Here is an 18,607-nt window from a genome sequence, read left to right on the forward strand (position 1 = left end):
TGATTCCTAATAATATTCTGTTATCCTCATAACAGAATAAACACTCATAAGCACCTCATGGGTGCTTAGCTCATTTGTCATCAGAGATGTGTCACTAGAAGCTGATGGGAGCAGATTCAGAAACTCACAGTCAGACATTAGGCAGAGCTACAGGAATCCTGCAGAAGAGAAGGAGGAAGGAGGATAGGAGCCAGAGGGTTGGAGATACCAGGAGAAAATGACCCACAGAATCAACTGAGCATGGCTCAAAGGGGCTCATAGAGACAGAAACAGAAATCACAAAACCTGCAGGAGTCTGGTTATGCCTCTGCAAATACCTTATGGTTGTTTAGCTTGGGGTTTTGTGTGATTCCTACAAGTAGAAGACCAGTCTCTGACTCTTGCAAGCTTTCACAACTCTTTTCCTTCAACTGGGTTGCCTCATGCAGCTTTGATGTGGAGGTTTGTGTTTAGTCTTAATACATCTTGTGATGCCATGTTAAGTTTATGTCCCTTAGAGTGCTGCTATTTTCCAAAGGAAAACAGAGATGTAGTGGATCTTGGGGAAAGCTGAGTTGGGAGTATTCTATGAGGAGAGGAGGGGAAGGAGACTGTATTGTGTGAGAGAAGAATAAAGAAAAAGAAAGAGAAAAAGAAAAAGAAGAAAAGGGAAAAGGAAAAGGAAAGAAAAAGAAAAGGAAAAAGAAAGGAGTACTGTGGTTTGCATCTAAAATATCTTCAATGGGCTCATGCATTTGAACACCAAGCCCCAGCCACTGATGGTCTTTTGGGAGGTTCTAGAATGCTGGGTCCATGGTGCTATCTAGTAGATGCAGGTCACTTGGACAAGCATTGAAGGTTAAATCCACATTGGATCTGGTCTGATCTGTCCATTTCCTGACCTACCATGATAGGAGTGAATCATGTTGTGACATCCCACATCCATGGCACAATTGTTCAAGCCACCCAGCTGCCATGCTTTGCCCAACAGGATGGACGGAACCCAAAATTCTCAGCCAAAATAAATCTCTTCTGTCAGATATTTTTTTTCTCAGTGACAAGAAAATCCAACTAACACAGGCAATTATTAAGTGATTCTAGGTGAAGGTATGCTAAATTGTAAGTATGGAATATCTTCATGTAAGTGAGAATAGCAATATTCAATGTGTGTTTTCAAGTTCTTTGGACCCACCAAGCTTAGCTCAAAAAGAACATGTATGTGGAAAATCAATTGAGAAAGACAAGGTGATTTGCAAACAGGATACCAAGTAGGTTTATTGCATTGCTATGGACTGAATGTGTCTACTCCCCAAATTTCAATGTGAAGTAGTAACAACCATTACCTCAGCATGGAGATGCTTCTGAAGGCAAGACAAGTAACAAGGTGTTTAAGTTAAAATGATAAGGCCATGAATTTGAAAGAAAACAAGAAAGAGTATAACAAATGGTTTGCACGGAGGAACTGGAGAGGGCAAATGATGTAATTATATTAATCTCAAAACTAAAGGAAATTACAATTACCAGTTCAAAGATAGCTTATTTTGTGCAGCAAGACTCTGTCTCAATACAATAAAAAAAATCTCTCCAATAGTCCATAGAATAGAGCATATTTGTAATAGTTTGCTGGCTTCATGGAGAGTATACTTCTGAAGAGTATTCTGTCCTTGATTTATGATATCCAATAACATATTTCCAGAAAATCCATTAACCATTTATTCAGTAAATTATGTTATTACTTATGAGTACCTACTTTAAGCCTGGCACTGTCTTAGTTATAGGGACATCAGTAAGCATGACTTCTTGAATCTTTGCAGACTGCCTGGGACAAATATATTAGAGGACATTCAGATTGATATACCTTAGTTCCTTTTGTTGTGCTATCAGGAACTGCCTTCTTGACGCCATCTTTCATCCACCTTCAAACATATACTGCAGAATAAATAGTGATTTCAAGATAAAACTGCTTTTTTAAATTTATTTTTTTAATTAGGTATTTTCTTCATTTACATTTCAAATGCTATCCCAAAAGTCCCCCAGGCCCTACCCCCCAAGTCCCCTACCCACCCACTCCCAATTTCTTGGCCCTGGTAATCCCTCCGTACTGAGGCATATAAAGTTTGCAAGACCAAGGGGCCTCTCTACCCAATGATGGCTGAGTAAGCCATCTTCTGATACATATGCAGCTAGAGACATGAGCTCTGTGGGTACTGGTTAGTTCATATTGTTGTTCCACCTATAGGGTTGCAGACCCTTTAGAACCCAGATGTCCCTCAACAGAGGAATGGATATAGAAAATGTGGTATATTTACACAATAGAGTACTACTCAGGTATTTTAAAAAATGAATTTATGAAATTCCTAGGCAAATGGATGGACCTGGAGGGCATAATCCTGAGTGAGGTAACCAAATCACAAAAGAACTCACATGATATGTACTCACAGATAACTGGATATTAGCCCAGAAACTTAGAATACCCAAGATACAAGATATAAAGCACATGAAACTGAAGAAGAACGAAGACCAAAGTGTGGACACTTTGACCCTTCTTAGAATTGGGAACAAAACACCCATGGAAGGAGTTACAGAGACAAAGTTTGGAGCTGAGACGAAAGGATGGACCATCTGCCATATCCAGGGATCCATCCCATAATCAGCGTCCAAATGCTGACACCATTGCATACAACAGCAAGATTTTGCTGCAAGGACCCTGATATAGATGTGTCTTATGAGGCTATGCCGGGGCCTGGCAAACACAGAAGTGGATGCTCACAGTCAGCTATTGGATGGAACACAGAGCCCCCAATGGAGGACCTAGAGAAAGTTCCCAAGGAGATAAAACTGCTTTTACAGTGTAAGATGGGTGTGTCAGTGGTCATATTTAGAAGAGCTGTGCTGCGTTGCAGCTTTTGTTACTAGAAACTGTAAATGTCAATATTAGGAAATAAAAATCTCCGAGTGTTTTTGGCTCAGTTTTGCTTCTTGTCCCATATTCACCCTCAGCATCAGGACCTTAGTAGTACCTGGAAATATGGTATTAAAGGGCATCATTAGGTTAAAGTGGGCTCTTAGGCTATGCCTTCCTTCAGCCGAAAAATCCCAGCACACAGATTCCCTGGCTTATCCATGCACAGGACAGTCCTGTGACAAGTCATCTTTAAAGATGTACCTTCTACAAGCTGAGAAAAAAAAAGCCGCGGAAAAAACAACCTTTATTGGCACCTTGACCTTGCACTTGTATCATCCAGAACTACTAAAAATAATCATCTGCTGTTCACATCACTCAATTCTGGTGTATTGTTATGGCAGCCTAAGCAAAGACAATAGCAAGTCAAGACTTGTAAAATGAAAACCAACTGTAGAGGCCATCATTATTCTCTTAGCAAGGATGTTGCCATATGTGACATCCTCAGATAATGCAAACCATCCATGCACTTGGTCATTCTGTTGAGTACAGCACATATTCTTATGGCAATGGTCTGTTGTTTAAACAATAAGAACTTTCAATGAGTGTAGAAACATTTTCATTAGATGCCTTTTATCACAACAAATGGGTGACAGTTAATGTATCATCAGCTCCTGTCACCACCACGGCACTTCATCTCTATGTTTCAGAAAGGTTTATTTAACTAACTTTCTTTCAGCCATCTCAGTGAACCATGGTAATTTCTGGCACATGTGGAAAACAGAACAAGCTTGCTTGAATTAATGAAATGAAGTCTGTCAGACTTAGGCTGGCTGGGTATGAAGTTCAAAATAGAGCAAGTACTGGCTGACCATAGCTGCTGCTTGCATGGAGCAGACTTGGCATAAGATTCAGCACATGATGCAACGTCAATTCCCAAAGTGATATTCCTTCATCTTCCACATGGTTTATTTTTAAAATAATATAGATTTTAAAGAAAAATAAATCTTCACTTAATGTGAAAATAACTACTTATAAGAAAAATAGAATAAAATATAAGTTGAGTATTCATTAAGAGCTGGCTTGTGGTTCAGGACAATAATCTTAGACTTCATTGTTTCCATTGCGATGGAACAGAAAAAAAAAAAACAAAAAAACAAACAAAAAAAAAACAGAAATGGATCAGGACACAGAGCTACTTTCACAGTTACATGGGAACTCTTAAAATGTGCATATGTATTAATGTATTATAATTTATGGATTGACACTGTGTTCTTTCAAGTGAAAAACCACCCTCTTTACAATGACAGAAACAAAAGGAGTAAAGATTATTTGACTTTAGTGACACTCAATTAACAATGCTGAAATACTCATGCCTACTCAGTGACAGACACTACAGACTACTTTGAAACACCAGTTCCATGTAGCAGCCACCATTTCAGTGACTGAGGACTTTGGCCAATGTACTCTTCTCTTTAAAATCAGAAACATAAAATCCCAAATCTTCTACAGGAAGGTTTTTACCCAGAGTGTCAACAGATGAAACAGGATATTTGTATCAGAAACCTCTGGGTGGAGCCAACACAGGTTGAAATTCAATGCAATTCAAGACAATTTGAAATTCAAATGGGTGACTTTTCTCACTGGGTCAGATAGCTGCCTGATTACAGTCTTTACATTTTCAATTAATGTAAAAATCCCCAAAGAAATTTGTCTTAGGAGTTTTCTAGGGTTTCTTTAAATACAACAACAGACAATTCAAAGTAGTAATTTTAGGGCCTAATTAAAATACCAAATGTGGTTTGGGGGAAATAGTGTTAATAATAATATTAAGTATAATAATAGTATTAATAATAATATTAATAATGATATTAAGTGTGCCCCTGTTGCTGTGGTATTGTTTCGTTCACTCTCTCAAATAGATCATTATCTGCCAGGTGCAGTAGTGCACAGAGGGTCCCAACCCAGTCGAGAAACAGCACCTCTACCCAAATGGAGCTTTGTGCAAAAAGAAAGTTAAACATTAAGTAATTAAAACTTAATAAGAACTAGATAGAAATTGGATTGTTTCAGTGTGCACTGTGTGAAGTGCACACATACATTCCTCCATCCCATTCTCAAAATAGTAGAGTGAGGTCATTATTAATTTTAGCCTTATTTTACTCAGAAAAAAAATGAAAAAGGAAAATTGAATCTGAAGGTCATGCAACCTCTTAGTGACAGCGCTGGGATTTGAACTCAAACAGTCTGCTTTCAGTGCATGTATCTTTAAATACTATTACTGTATGCACCATTCAAATATATCATGGTAGACTTCGATTTATGCCATGTAGAAATGGACCATCCACAAAAAATGTGAAGACAAAACCAAATTTAACCTAATGTCAAGAGGAGCATCTCAGGAACACTGATTTTTTTTAATTGAATTATCTTCATTTTGGGAGGTTTGGGGGGAGATCTAAGGACAAACTGAAGGAGATAGTTCTTTCCCTCTACAATCTGGGGCTGGGTGATTGATCTGAGATAGTCAGGTCTGACTGGCTGGAGCATCTTTACACACTTAGCCACCCCACTGGCTACTAGGAATACTGATTTTTAAACATAGACTTGAAGGGCAACTGAAAGAAGAGAGAAAATGGGGACAGGTTATTTCTAACAGAATAAATATCAGGTCTCCAGCTTATAGTATTTAAAAAAAGAAAAGAAAAGAAACAGATTGACTGAAGTTTGCCAAAACTTCACCAAGAGTCAAAATGTATTTTCTATTTTATATTTCATTCAAAATATAATTTTTGTGTAAAAAAATGGAAACACAAAAGAATTTGAAAATAATTGGAAAATGTTGAAAGACACAAGAAAATTGAAAAATTACTTTGCACAATGCCAAGATTGCTGATACAATAAAAAAGGCTAGTGGCAAAGTGATTATTTTTGAATGTGTTTCCACCCCCAAAAGGTATCTTGTATAACATTTTATCCCAGAAAACTGTATGTTTTCAATTCTGTCCTTGCAGGCAAGAAAGGCTGTCAAACAGATGGATCAATGCAGTCAAAAATAAAAACATTGTGGCTTGCTCTCAGAATTGCAAAGAGCTTGGATTTGGCTCAGGTATATGGGAAGGTATGGGAAGAAGAAGATAAAGTTGGGCTGGTGTTGTAATTTGCGTATGGTTTGGTTTAAATGTTCCCCTAAACATCCAAGTTTTGGAAACCTCTTAGTCCCCAGGACAGTAACATTGGAGATCATTGAACACTGAAGAGATGGAGCCTACTGAGAGGCATATGGGTCACTGGAGGACTGCCTAGCATGGGAGCAAGTGAATGTGATTGTATAAAAGCAGCAAGCCTGGATCTTCTCACCTCTCTCTGCTTCTAATTCTTCAGTATCATTTTTCGGAAAAGAATATGGTCACAGCTTACTTCTCCCTGAATTCTTTTGTCTAAAATATCAACTTCAAGACTCAACTGAAAGAAGCCAGCGTAGGCTGGAGTGATTGCTCAGCAAGTAAAAGCGTTTGCACCGAGTCCTGGTTTGCTTTGCTGTTGCTGTGGTAAAATACAGACTCATCCAACTTGTGGAAGGGGAAGGATTTGTTTAATATACGCATCCTAGGTCACCGTACATCAGTGAGAAAAGACAGAGCAGAACACGGAGGTAGAAACTGAAGCAGAAGCCATGGGGTAACTGCTTACTGACTTGCTCTCAATAGTTTTCTCAGCCTGCTTTCTTGTAGAGCCCAGGAATACCTGCCCATCAATCATTATTGCCTCAAAACTATGCCAATAGGCTGATCTGATCGAGCCTTTTTTTTCAGTTGGGGTTTCTTTTTTGCAGATGACCATAGTTTCTGTCAAGTTTACAAAACACTGGATTGCAAATTGATATTGCATATCCTGTAAGTCTGGTGACCTAAATTTGATCTATAGAACACACATAAAAGTGGCAGGAGAAAGACAAATACACACAATTTTTCTCTGGCCACTACATAGGTGCCATGACATGATTTTGCCCCCTCCCCATATCACAGATGGATACAGGCACACAATCTAATTTTTTCTTAAAGCTAGGGTAGAAATGCCTTCCACTTCAGTCTAAAGATATCCCTACTTATATTCATGGGTACATAATAAGAAAAGGGATAGTATGATATTCTTTGCACAAGATGGGTTGTAACCAAATGTGTTTGATTAAACTCCATATATGATGTATGGAGCTTATAGAAATTGATAGAGATCAACTTATAGAGATAGAGAAAGACAGATAGATGAATGGAGTGTGTATATATATATGTACACACACACACACACATATATATATATGTACACACACACACACACATATATATACACACACACCATGTTCCCAGGAAAGACCATTTCTGTCATGTTTTTCCCCAACATTTGTCATATTAAATATTTAAAAGACAATATGAACCAATATCCAAGAAAATAAATGGAGAAAAGAAAATTTTTTGAAAATTTCACCATAATTAGAATATACTGTGGAGTATAACATACCTACTATGTGACCTTGAATAAGATGATTAACCTCACTAAGCCTCGGCTTATTCACCTCTGTAGTAAGGACAGTAACTGTATCCAGAGGATAACAAAGTGAAGCACCAAACAAGAAATTAGCAGAGCCCAGGGCATAGTGAATGAGCTTAGTAAATAGCTGTCATATACACTATGACATTGTTGCTATAAGCCAATGTCCTTTGCAACCTCTGCATTTTGAAGTTCCTGGTATCCCATTATCTCCTGTAAACTTCTGTTCTTGTCTTTTAGTACTAAGAAACTTAATTCGAACAATCTATGTGTGTGAAGAAGCTGGTAAAGTCAGGAAATTAGCCTTTACCTCTGAAGTAGAATAAACTAATGGCAGTGCAGAACTTGTGCGAATGGTAAACCCAACTGGTGGGGAAAAAAGCAATCACATGATTCTTGATGCTATTTTACCATACTCATAGATTGGTGCCTAGTCCTGTCATCATCAAAGAGACTTCCTCTGGCAGCAGATGGGAGCAGATGCAGAGACCCATAACCAGTTACTATGCAAAAACCGAGTCTAAATAGTGGTTTCCATTTATTCTCTCTGCCCTTGAAGCCAATCTCATCGAGTCAGAGTAGATGGGAGACACCAGGAGAAAATGGCCCAGTGACTCAACAGAATTCATGTGGTCTCACACACTGAAGTGGCAAGCATGGCGCTGGCATGGGTCTGCACCACATCCTCTGCCTGTGAGTGATAGCTGCTAGCTTGGGTATTTTGTGGCACTCATAATAGTGGAAGCAGACATGTCTCTTGAGTTTTTTTGCCTGCTCCTGGGACTCTTCCTCCTATTGGATTGCCTTGTCCTGTCTCTGGGAGGGCTTCTGCCTTGTCTTACTGTATCTTGCCTTGTCATGTTTGGTTGTCTCTTAGAAACCTACTTTTCTCTGAAAGAAAACAGAAAGGGAGTAGATCTGGGAAAGAGGGAAGATGGGAGAAGTGGAGGGAGGGAGGGGAAACTATGCTGGTGATGTATAGTGTGAGAGAAGAGTGTGGGAAAGAAAATGCTTGTATTTTCAACAAAAAATACAAGAATTGGCTCTTTAATATTAGTTATTTGAAAATCACACAATTCTAGGTGTACCAAATATTGGTATGTCCTCATTACTAATTAAATTATTTTCAGTATTATTAAAATGCAATTCTTTTTTTCATCTACTCTTTACAACTAATACCATACAGAAAATATTTTAGAGCTTGTATTCCTTAAAATACCATTAACTACTTTTTTGGAGTCTTCAAATTTAATATCTCTAATATACACAAATATTTATGTGAGTTGTAAAGTAAATGTTATAATCAAATACAGTGATTTTGAGGGAGAAGACAAATATACATACTCTTAGTCGCTGATAATTTCTGAAAATAAAATTAAGACAATTACTTTATGACAATATGCTAGAACTTCACTTTTGAGTGAGAAGAGGTGTAAGTCAGAAATATACACTTCCAGAGTACACATAGTAACATAACAGAACTTAAAACTGTATATTGTTAAATTGTCTTTGGAGTAAAACCAAAACTTAAGAGCATGTTTAACTAGGAGAGAATATATTCTCTGCTTTCATTTCCTGTCTGTTTTTAAAGTCTGTGTTGTATCCTACTTATTCCATGAATGACTAATTTTCATTTAACACCAACCAACTACCTAATACCACCCTTCATACCCTTTTCAAGCAAATCAAGGAATGAATAATTTTTAATTTTTTTAAATAATATTTACTCATAAGTCTGGTTGTTGCATTTAATATACTGCAATAGTTTTTGTGAGTTTTTTCCTAAATTTATCTTGAAATCATTTGTGTTAAAGAATAGCTAGCACATGATACTTATACTATAAAAAGACATAAAATAGCAGATTTTAATAATTCTTAGGTGCCTCTATACAAAGCAGATGTTCTATTATACTTTCCAGATGCTGGGCGCAAGCATGATTAATTAAAGGCAGTGCCTACATATCATTTTGGTACATTTCCATTCTCAGTTAAAACTATGTTAAAGAAAATAGAGAATGAACTAAATCTAGGACTACCTGGCTGCCCAGGGAATTTCCAAAAATTATAAATTTTTCATATGCTATGCCAGTAATAGGCAGAACTACAAAGCAACTGTTACCAAAGAAATAGGTACTTCCTTGGTCTTCTGTGACAGCAACTGTTCCACTTTGCATATGAAATGAACCCCAGAGGAAAGTGTGCTGACAGCATGGTACCCAATGTGGCATTCAGAAGTGGAGAAACTGGTCAGATGGTTAAGTACTTTGACTTTATCAATGATGGAGTCATATTTGAGTGGGCTGTTTTAACAGTGGGAAATAGAAACTGAAAAAGGTAGAGCCTGATTGGAGGAAGTGAGTTGCTAGGGAGGTTCCTTTAAAGGGTATTTCCTATTCTTCACCCTTCCCTCTTTCTGTCTTCCTCTGCTTCCCCTCGGCCCTCTGGCAGCTACCTCATGTCCCGTTGGTCATGATGCTCTTTCTCACAACAAAGCTATAAACAACAGAGCTAGTTAGTTGATTATGGCTATAAGCTTAGAAACTATAATCCAAAAATAAACTCTTCTTTTAAGATTTTTATATCAGGCATTTTGTTATAATGATGACACACTGACTAATACACCAACTTTGTTCAAACCTATGCAGAGTATATGACCTTTGTTTAGGTTCAAACATACACATTTGTTAGATATTAACTAAATTACCAGTAATGTGTTAGGAATTCAATAACCTGACAATATTTAGATCAAATGGTTTTTCTGCAGTTTACTAGAGAACATAAATATATTTTCTCAAAGAATACATTTATTTCTGTTCATATTACCAGTTCCATATATTGCATCTTATGTTTTGAGCACTGTGCTGTATCTTATGCAATCTATAAAATCTTTCTTTTTAATATAAGTGTAATTAAATATGCAACAAATACCAGTGTGTTCAAAGTCCTGACATGCAGGGCAGAGGTAGAAATGAACCATCTAGAGCTCTTGGCTCAGAGATCTCATGTTCATTAAGTCTATCAATTCTTCATCAAATTCAATACCTAATTCACCAACAGTTCTAGCTGTATTTTCCACCAGATTTTATGTTGAGTTCATCATTGTGGGTTTACCTGAGTCATCACAATCTTTATCTCATCGGTAATTAAGTAGCATTTTAAAGAGAGAAAACCCAAGCTGTAATTAATGCATAATTTTTTTAAAGCACATTTTTAAAAAATCAACCATAAGGGTATATAGCAGTGGTTGTCAACCTTCCTAATGCTACACCCTTTTAATAGATTCCTTCATGTAGTGGCCTTCAGCCACAAAATTATTTTTGTTGCACTTCTTAACTATAATTTTGCTACTATTATGGATCATAGTATAAATTTCTGTGTTTTGAGAGGTCTTAGACAACAATCCATGTGAAAGGGTCTTCAACCCCAAAGTGATTTGAACGCACAGGTTGAGAACCACTGGTATATAGGAATTATTTGCAACAAATAGTGCTACCTTCTTACACATATGGTGAGATAATCAGAAGTGAGTAACCCACTATAAGTAATTAAGTCACTTGTTCTTTACAGTTTACCTTTGGAATGCTGGATAATATTCCATCTCCTTTTTCCTCTTGTATTCCAGACTGCCACAGTGGAAGAGGTCTGTTTGAATTTACTCTAAACACACCAACAGAGATTCTTTGTGTTTTTTCTCTCTTTTTTTCAATAATGTATTTATTTATTCACTTTACATCCCAACCAAAGCTCCCTTATCTTTCCTCCCAGTTGAACTCTTACAAATCACCCCATAACCTGCCCTGCTCCTAGAGCAGGGGAAGTTCCCCTTGGGTACCACTGACCTTGTGACATCAAGGCCCAGTCAGACTAAGTCTGTCCTCTCCTGCTGAGGCTCCACAGGCAGTCTGGCTAGGGGAAGGGAATACAGTCATGCCTCTGAATCATTTTTTTTTCTAATGGTCAATTTTAAAATGGTCTGTCTTTATAAAAAGAAATTCAAAGAGACTTGGCTTATTTGCTTAGCTTAAACCATAAAACCATTTATGATCTGCATTTTCTGAAGTTCAGAGCAATGATTCTGTGTAGTTCAAGCAACAAACTCTGCCTTGTAATTTCAACATACCATCTCATTAAATTAATCCTTTGAGATTGATGCAATTGCTTCAGTAGAATTTGACTCTTCTTGCATTTGACTTGATGATGGTTTTTCAGCTCTATTTTCTCCTAGCTCGGTTTTGATTCTTCAGGTGTATTTGTGTTGTTTCCAGAACAGCCTGGCTAACTAAGGTAGCTGGAATTGCCATGCTCTTCATTCAGTGATCCCGGCAATTCCAGTTCAGGCTTAAAGTGAAGACCAAGTGAAGAAGATAACAGAAGTCAGGTTCTGGTTTCCAAATGCAGGTGTACCCACATGAACCTATATATGTACACATGTACACCATACATAAAGATACCTAAAGAATCAAAACCCAGCTAGGAGAAAATAGAGCTGAGAAACAGGTGACAGGCAGCTTGCATGCCTACCCTGATTTTTGCTTATTGGCTTTAAACTTGTTTTTCATGTAATCCATTTTGATCATATTCTTTCCCCACCCCCATCTCTTCCCAGATTCTACCAGTCTCCTTATTCACCCAAATGCATGTTATTTCTTTTTCTCAAAAAACAACCACAAACAAAAAAATAAAAGGGCAAGGAAAAAGAACAAACAAACAACAATTAAATCAAAGCCAGAAAAAAAAAAACATTTAAAAAATCATTTGAATCTGGTTAATGTTGGCCAACTACTTCTAAGGTTGGGGCCTTCTCTGACTGCTTTTTCTTAAAAAATGGGATTTTGGAGATCTGAACTCGCCTTTTCATACATGAAGTATATCTCCCTAGGCCTGATCTGATCAATTTGAAAAAACATTTTGCTTAACAACAAGAAACAGAAAAATGAAAATGGAATCAAAATGCAATCTGTCACAGCTTCTTGTCCAGTGAAACCAATCAATGAGATAAATTCAAGAGTGCCCTTATCCTGAGGGAGTAGAAGGTGTTTCTTGGGGCTTACTTGAAAGCCTTCTCTCCAAAGAGTTCTCCTTCATGCAGTGGTCGAGAGGAGGCACTAAACAGGTACAGAGATCTGCAGCCAGGGCTTACCTCTGAGAACCAAATCTTTTCTTCTTGTTCTTTAATTTCTTTCATTTAAGTCTTTAATATAATCTATTTTGATCATACTATTTCCCCTCTCTAACACTTTATCTCCTACTCACCCAATTTCATGTCTTAATTAATTATCTTCATCAATATGACATTTTATTTTGTCTAATTCTCTCTTTGTGTCACTTTGTTGAAAATAGATTTTCTCATACATTATACTATACCCTGATTATAGTTTCCCCTTCTCCCACTTCTCACAGTTCCTCTACCTCCCACCCCCTCCGCATTTCCTCTCTTTCTGTCTCTCTTTAGAAAAGAGCAGATTTCTAAGAGATAACAATCAAATAATGAGAAAATAAATTATAGACAGATGAAACAAAAACTATCATATTGAAGTTGGACACAGCAAGCTAAGAGGAGAAGAGTCCCAAGATCAGGCTCGAGAGTCAGAGACCCACTCATTCTCACAGTCAGAAGCCCCATAAAATACTAAATTAATATCTATAATATATGCACAGAAGACTTGGTGCTACCTTACATAGCCCTATGCTTTCTGCTTCAGACGCTGTGAGATCACACGTGCCTTGCTTAGTTGATTCAGAGGACCTGGCTCTCCTGACTCTCACAGTCCTTTCTATTTTTTTCCTCTTTGTTGAGATTCTCTGAGCTCTGAAGAGAAGGATTTGATGGGAATATCCAATTCAGATGCTCTCTTCACATAATGTCTGGTTAAGGATCCCTGTATCTGTTCATGACTGCTGCCAGAGGAAGCCTCTCTAACGATGACCTGTGAGCATAGCAGAATATCATCAGGAGTCATCATTTTGTTGATACTTTTCATTTCCAGACCAAGAATGTTTAGTTTTACCCTCAGTCTCTGGGCTATTTAGTCTCTGGTTCTTGGTTACTCAAACTGTGTCAAATATGGATTCCTTCTAATGGAGTGGGCCTTAAGTCAAAGCACACATGTGTTGGCTACTTCCTTAAGCTGAACCAAGTATTTACCTAGCCCATTAGATTTATTCTCTATTAACACAAGTCCTACTGAAAAGTGATTACTGTAAACCATCAAACCACCCACACCAAGTCAACTGAAGTTAACCAAAAGCTTCATACTCAAATGAAATGAACTCATTTTCCACATTCTCTTGCTACCAGTCTTTCTTTGTTCCCAGAAGTGCATCCACCTTAGAAGATCACATTATGCCTATCTGTTTTTTTTCCTGTACTTTTAAGATTAAGAGACAAATGGATGATTAGGGAAAAAACAAAAACAACTACATTAACTCCTCCCCAGATGCACAGGAGTGAGGGGATGAACATACTTTATCTAGTAAGACAAGGTGAGTGTATGATTGAACCAAGCTATGTTATTTAGCTGTCTCTGCTTGGAGGTGGTTGAAGCTGCTGAGCAGGCACTGTATTGAGAGGACTGGAGTGCCTTCTCCTATGATGTTCTGTTAGTGTGCATATCTTCCTTCAATTTCAGTCTGTAGTATAAAGCTCAACAGAGAAACCGATTACTATTGTTATAAACATGTCAAATTGTAAAGATCTCCCTGGTTACTTGTGGCTTGTGATCACAGAGTTTTGAGACAGACACAGAAGCATCTGAGTTTGAGACCATGCTAGTCCACATAGTATTTTTTGAGGGAAGTCTGTGCTTCATGATTAGAACCTGTCTTTAAAACAAGGCCAAAAAATTTCTACAGGAGATGCTCCACTGCAATGTGTCTGGCATCTGTAGCAAGATCAATATATTGTAAGTGGCAAGTTGTCTTTTAGAATCAGCAAAATACACCCAGAGGGTTTGCTGCATTCCCCTTCTAAGCCAAATTCTTTCAGCTAACCTATTAGCACTCATCACCTCTAGTTTTTCTCTGCTGCATTTGTTTACTCTGCTTTGCTTACTGTCTCTCTTCCTCTACTTCTCCTAGAAGGCAAACGTCAGGATAAATCAGAGCTGTCTTGTACATGGCACGCTCTATGACAAGGGCCCAAATCACACTAGACATCCAGGGAATACTTAGCCAAGGCTATGGAATTAATTATCTGAGTAATGCAAACTGCAGCATACAGCACTGTTAACACCAACTAGCCCTGAGAAACCAGGAAAATTTAGACAATTCCTTGGTTGGATACCTCTTTTCAATAGTGTTTCCTCCAACATTTGAATTTTCATAGACATTTGTCAAGCATCTACACCTGGGCTATGAGTAAGTAAATATTTGCAAAACTGAATTTCTGGATAGAAAGCATAGTTTGTAAATAAAAGTAAACCTGTGTGGTTGACAAAATATGAACCCTGTATTTATTCACCAAATTAAATGTTCTCTGAGTCTCTAGAGCATGACGGACACATGACACCAATTGTTGCTGGGACACCGGGGTTCTTCCAGGTAGAACATATGCCTCTAAGTTTTTTACAAAGAACGAAGCTCATGTTGGGTGAGCCTATAAGAGGTTACAGACTGAATCCATTCTACTCCAGAATTTTAGCATCACCCTCCCTTTTTTTTCACTATGGAAGACGCATCAGTACTTTATTTTTCATGTCTGTACAAGGAACATGTCTTGGCCATGGAGAATGTTTATGCTTATAAAAACGATTTATCCAGTGGAGGAAAAACCCAGTGTTTAGGGTGTAATGCTGTGGATTAGAGTGACTTTTTTTTTCCTACGGGCAAAATGATCTTGTGCTTAGTGTCCACAATTTAGTCACCTCAGATATAAAACAAGGATAATAAGCAATACCTCCTAGGCATTAATAAAAATAGGCAAGGCCATTGTGGGGCTTAATAGAACACTCTACTATTCCAATTCTTTAACAGATTTAAAATATGCAACCAAGCCTTTCTTATTTCCGGTCAGAAATCAAACCGATGATGCTTTCATCTGTGGGTAGGAAAATGGTTTGGAACGTAAAACTACAGTCTACACAGAGATAGAGTAAGGTTTGGCATTCTTCATAGGGAAAGCTCGGGGGAAAATGATTACGAGCTTTTCATAAAGATTTTCAGCATTTCAAACTCTCTCTTCTATTATGTGAATTTTCATAGCTGTGGAGACAGACCTACCGACACTGAAGTCAAAACATTGGAACAAACTCATCCCTTCTCTAGCCTTTATGGAATACCTCGAACCACCGTTGAATGGAGAGGTATTTCATGTTCCCTGCAATTTTCTCATTTAAAATTACAATTCAATGGTTTCAATATATCCACAAAATTCTAAACCAACACCACAATTTTATATTTTCAGTATCCCTTTACTCCTAAACCCAATGCCCATACTCACTTCTCTTCAACAACCCTAGCCCCATCGAACCACGAATGCATTTTGTGTGCCTATGGCTTTGGTTTGGTTGTATTTCAAACAGTGTCCCATTGTGTATCCTTAGCTTTGTAGTCCACTCTGTAGTCCAGATTGATCCCCAACTTGAGATCCTCCTGTTTCAGCCTCTGAGGACATCGATTATGGGGATATGCCTATAATCATGACTCCATGCTATGTTTTTTTAGGACAGATCTGAGGGTTAAATCAATGGGTGAACTAACATGACATAGAGTGTATAATGTTGTTTTACAATGCAAATTTGAATCATTTCTCGAACAGGTAGAAATTCAGATGTTAAGATGTATATAAGAGACAGATGGTATTGTCAACATGTGTTGCTGTTCAGGTAGATGTAAATCACACATTTAACTCTTACCCACAGTGAAGCTGAGGTGCAGAACAACACACTAGCTGTTCACAACCTATCTGAGAAAAGAGTATGTGGATAAGATGAGATCGGGTGTGTTTGTGGTTGTATGACTGGAGACAATGCAGATAAAGAGGAAGCCTGAAGAGTGTATAGGGTAAGAAGACCAAATGGTTAGGTCTGTGGGTATACAGGAGAAGAAAGGACTCTGGCAACTGAGGCAGATAAGAAAAGAAAGCTCGTTTAGGCAGAAAGAGACAGGCAGAGAACAGTGGGCAAGGATTTTAATTTTAATCTCCAAATAAAAATTCTCAAAACATGGAATGATCAATTGTAAGTATATAATGTTCTTAATAGTTGAGTAGTATTTCATTGTGTAAATGAACCACATTTTCTGTATCCATTCTTCTGTCTTCTGGGTTGTTTACAGCTTCTGGCTATCACAAACAAGGCTGCTATGAACATAGTGGAACATGTGCCACTGTTGCATAGTGGGGTACCTTTTGGGTATATTCCCAAGAGTGGTATTGCTGGGTCTTCAGGTAGATCTATTTCCAATTTTCTGAGGAATCTCCCGATTGATTTCGAGAGTGACTGTAACAGTTTGCAATCCATCCAGCAATCGAGGAGTGTTCCTCTTTCTCCACATCCTCATTAACATATGTTGTCACCTGAGGCTTTGATTTTAGCCATTCTGATTGGTGTAAGGTAGAATCTCAGAGTCATTTTGATTTGCATTTCTTTGATCACTAAGGACTTTGAACATTTCTGTTTCTCAGCCATTTGAGATTCTTCTTGTAAATTCTCGGTTTAGTTCAATACTCCATTTTTTATTGGGTTGTTTGGTTTTTTGGTGGTTAGGTTCTTGAGTTCTTTACATATTTTGCATATTAGCCCTCTATCGCATGTTGGGTTAGTGAAGATTTTTTTCCCAATCTAGAGGTTGCTGATTTGTCTTATTAACTATGTCCTTTGCATTACAAAAGCTTTCCAGTTTAATGAGGTCCCATTTATCCATTCTTGATCTTAGAACTTGAGCCACTGGAGTTCTGTTTAGAAAATTTTCACCTGTGCCAATGAGTTTATGCTACTCAGCTATTAAGAATGAGGACATCCTGAGCTTTGCAGGCAAATGGATGGAACTAGAATCATCCTGAGTGAGGTAACTCAGACTCAAAAGGTCATGTATGGTATGTACTCACTAATAAGTTGATATTTGCAAAACAAAAAAAGTGCTGAATAACCAAGATACAGTCCACAGAACTCATAAAGGTCAACAAGCTGAAGCGCCCAAGTGAGGATGCCTCAGTTCCACTTGGAGGGAGAAGAAAGCAACCACAAGTGGGGAGGGAGGGACCTGGGAGGGAAAGAGGAAGTGGGGGACAGAAAGGGGAACATGATTGGGTATTGGGTGGGAGAAAAGGATTGAAATCCCTGAGGGCCAACAGAAAGAATGGAAACATGCAATGGAAACCTCAGGAGGTAGGAGGTTTTAGGGACCCTCCAGAATATACCAGAGACACGGGGAGGTGAGAGACTCTTAGGACTCAAAGGAAGCAGCCTTAGATGAAATGCCCTACATCAGGGAGAGGAAACTTGTAGAGCCCACCTCCAGCAGAAAGACAGAGCATCAAGTGAAGGATAGGGTTGTCATCCCGCAGTCAAAACTCTGACCAATAATTGTTCCTGTCTGAAAGAACTGCAGGGATGGAAATGGAGAGGGGCCTGAGGAAAAGAAGGTCCAGCAACAAGCCCAAAATGAGATCCAACTCAAGGGGAGGCCCCAAGACCTGACACTATTACTGAGGCTCTCACAGAAAGGGACCTATCATGACTGTCCTCTGAAAGACTCAACAAGCAGCTGAAAGAGTCAGAGGTAGATATTTGCACCCAACCAAAGGACAGAAGCTGCTGACCCCTGTGGTTGAATTAGGGAAAGGCTGGAAGAAGCTGAGAAGAAAGGTGACTCTATAGGAGGACCATCAGTCTCAATTAATCTGGACCCCTGAGATCTTTCAGATACTGGAACACCAACCAGGCAGCATACAACAGCTGTTATGAGGTCCCCAACACATATACAGCAAATAACTGCCAGGTCTGGGTTTAGTCAGAGAAGATGTGCCTGCAGAGAGAGACTGGAGACTCCAGGGAGTTTAGAGGTCTGGTGGGATAGGGGTGGGAGGTAGGGACATCCTCTGTGAAGACAGGGGACAGGGAGGAGGTATGGGATGTGGTATGAGAGTGGACTGGGAGAGAAATAAAATCTGGAGTTTTAAATAAATAAATAGGAAACAATCAAATAAACACATATGTCATAGAGACAAAAAATAAGTAT

General features: G+C 38.3%; 1 long non-coding RNA gene across 2 annotated transcripts in view; it reads right to left on the minus strand.

Annotated features, from left to right (window-relative positions):
• Positions 1 to 18,607, minus strand: part of Gm46505 — a 108,834-nt gene that overhangs the window by 19,460 nt on the left and 70,767 nt on the right. The window contains exon 1 of one of the 2 annotated variants that reach the window (XR_001781597.2): positions 1,838 to 1,908. The exons of the other annotated variant lie outside the window; for it this stretch is intronic. This is a non-coding gene — a long non-coding RNA (predicted gene, 46505). Of the gene's footprint in view, positions 1 to 1,837; positions 1,909 to 18,607 lie in introns of those variants that run through there. 2 annotated transcript variants of the gene reach the window in all.

Source organism: Mus musculus, chromosome 15 (genome assembly GCF_000001635.26).
Source record: "Mus musculus strain C57BL/6J chromosome 15, GRCm38.p6 C57BL/6J".
NCBI lineage: Eukaryota > Metazoa > Chordata > Mammalia > Rodentia > Muridae > Mus > Mus musculus.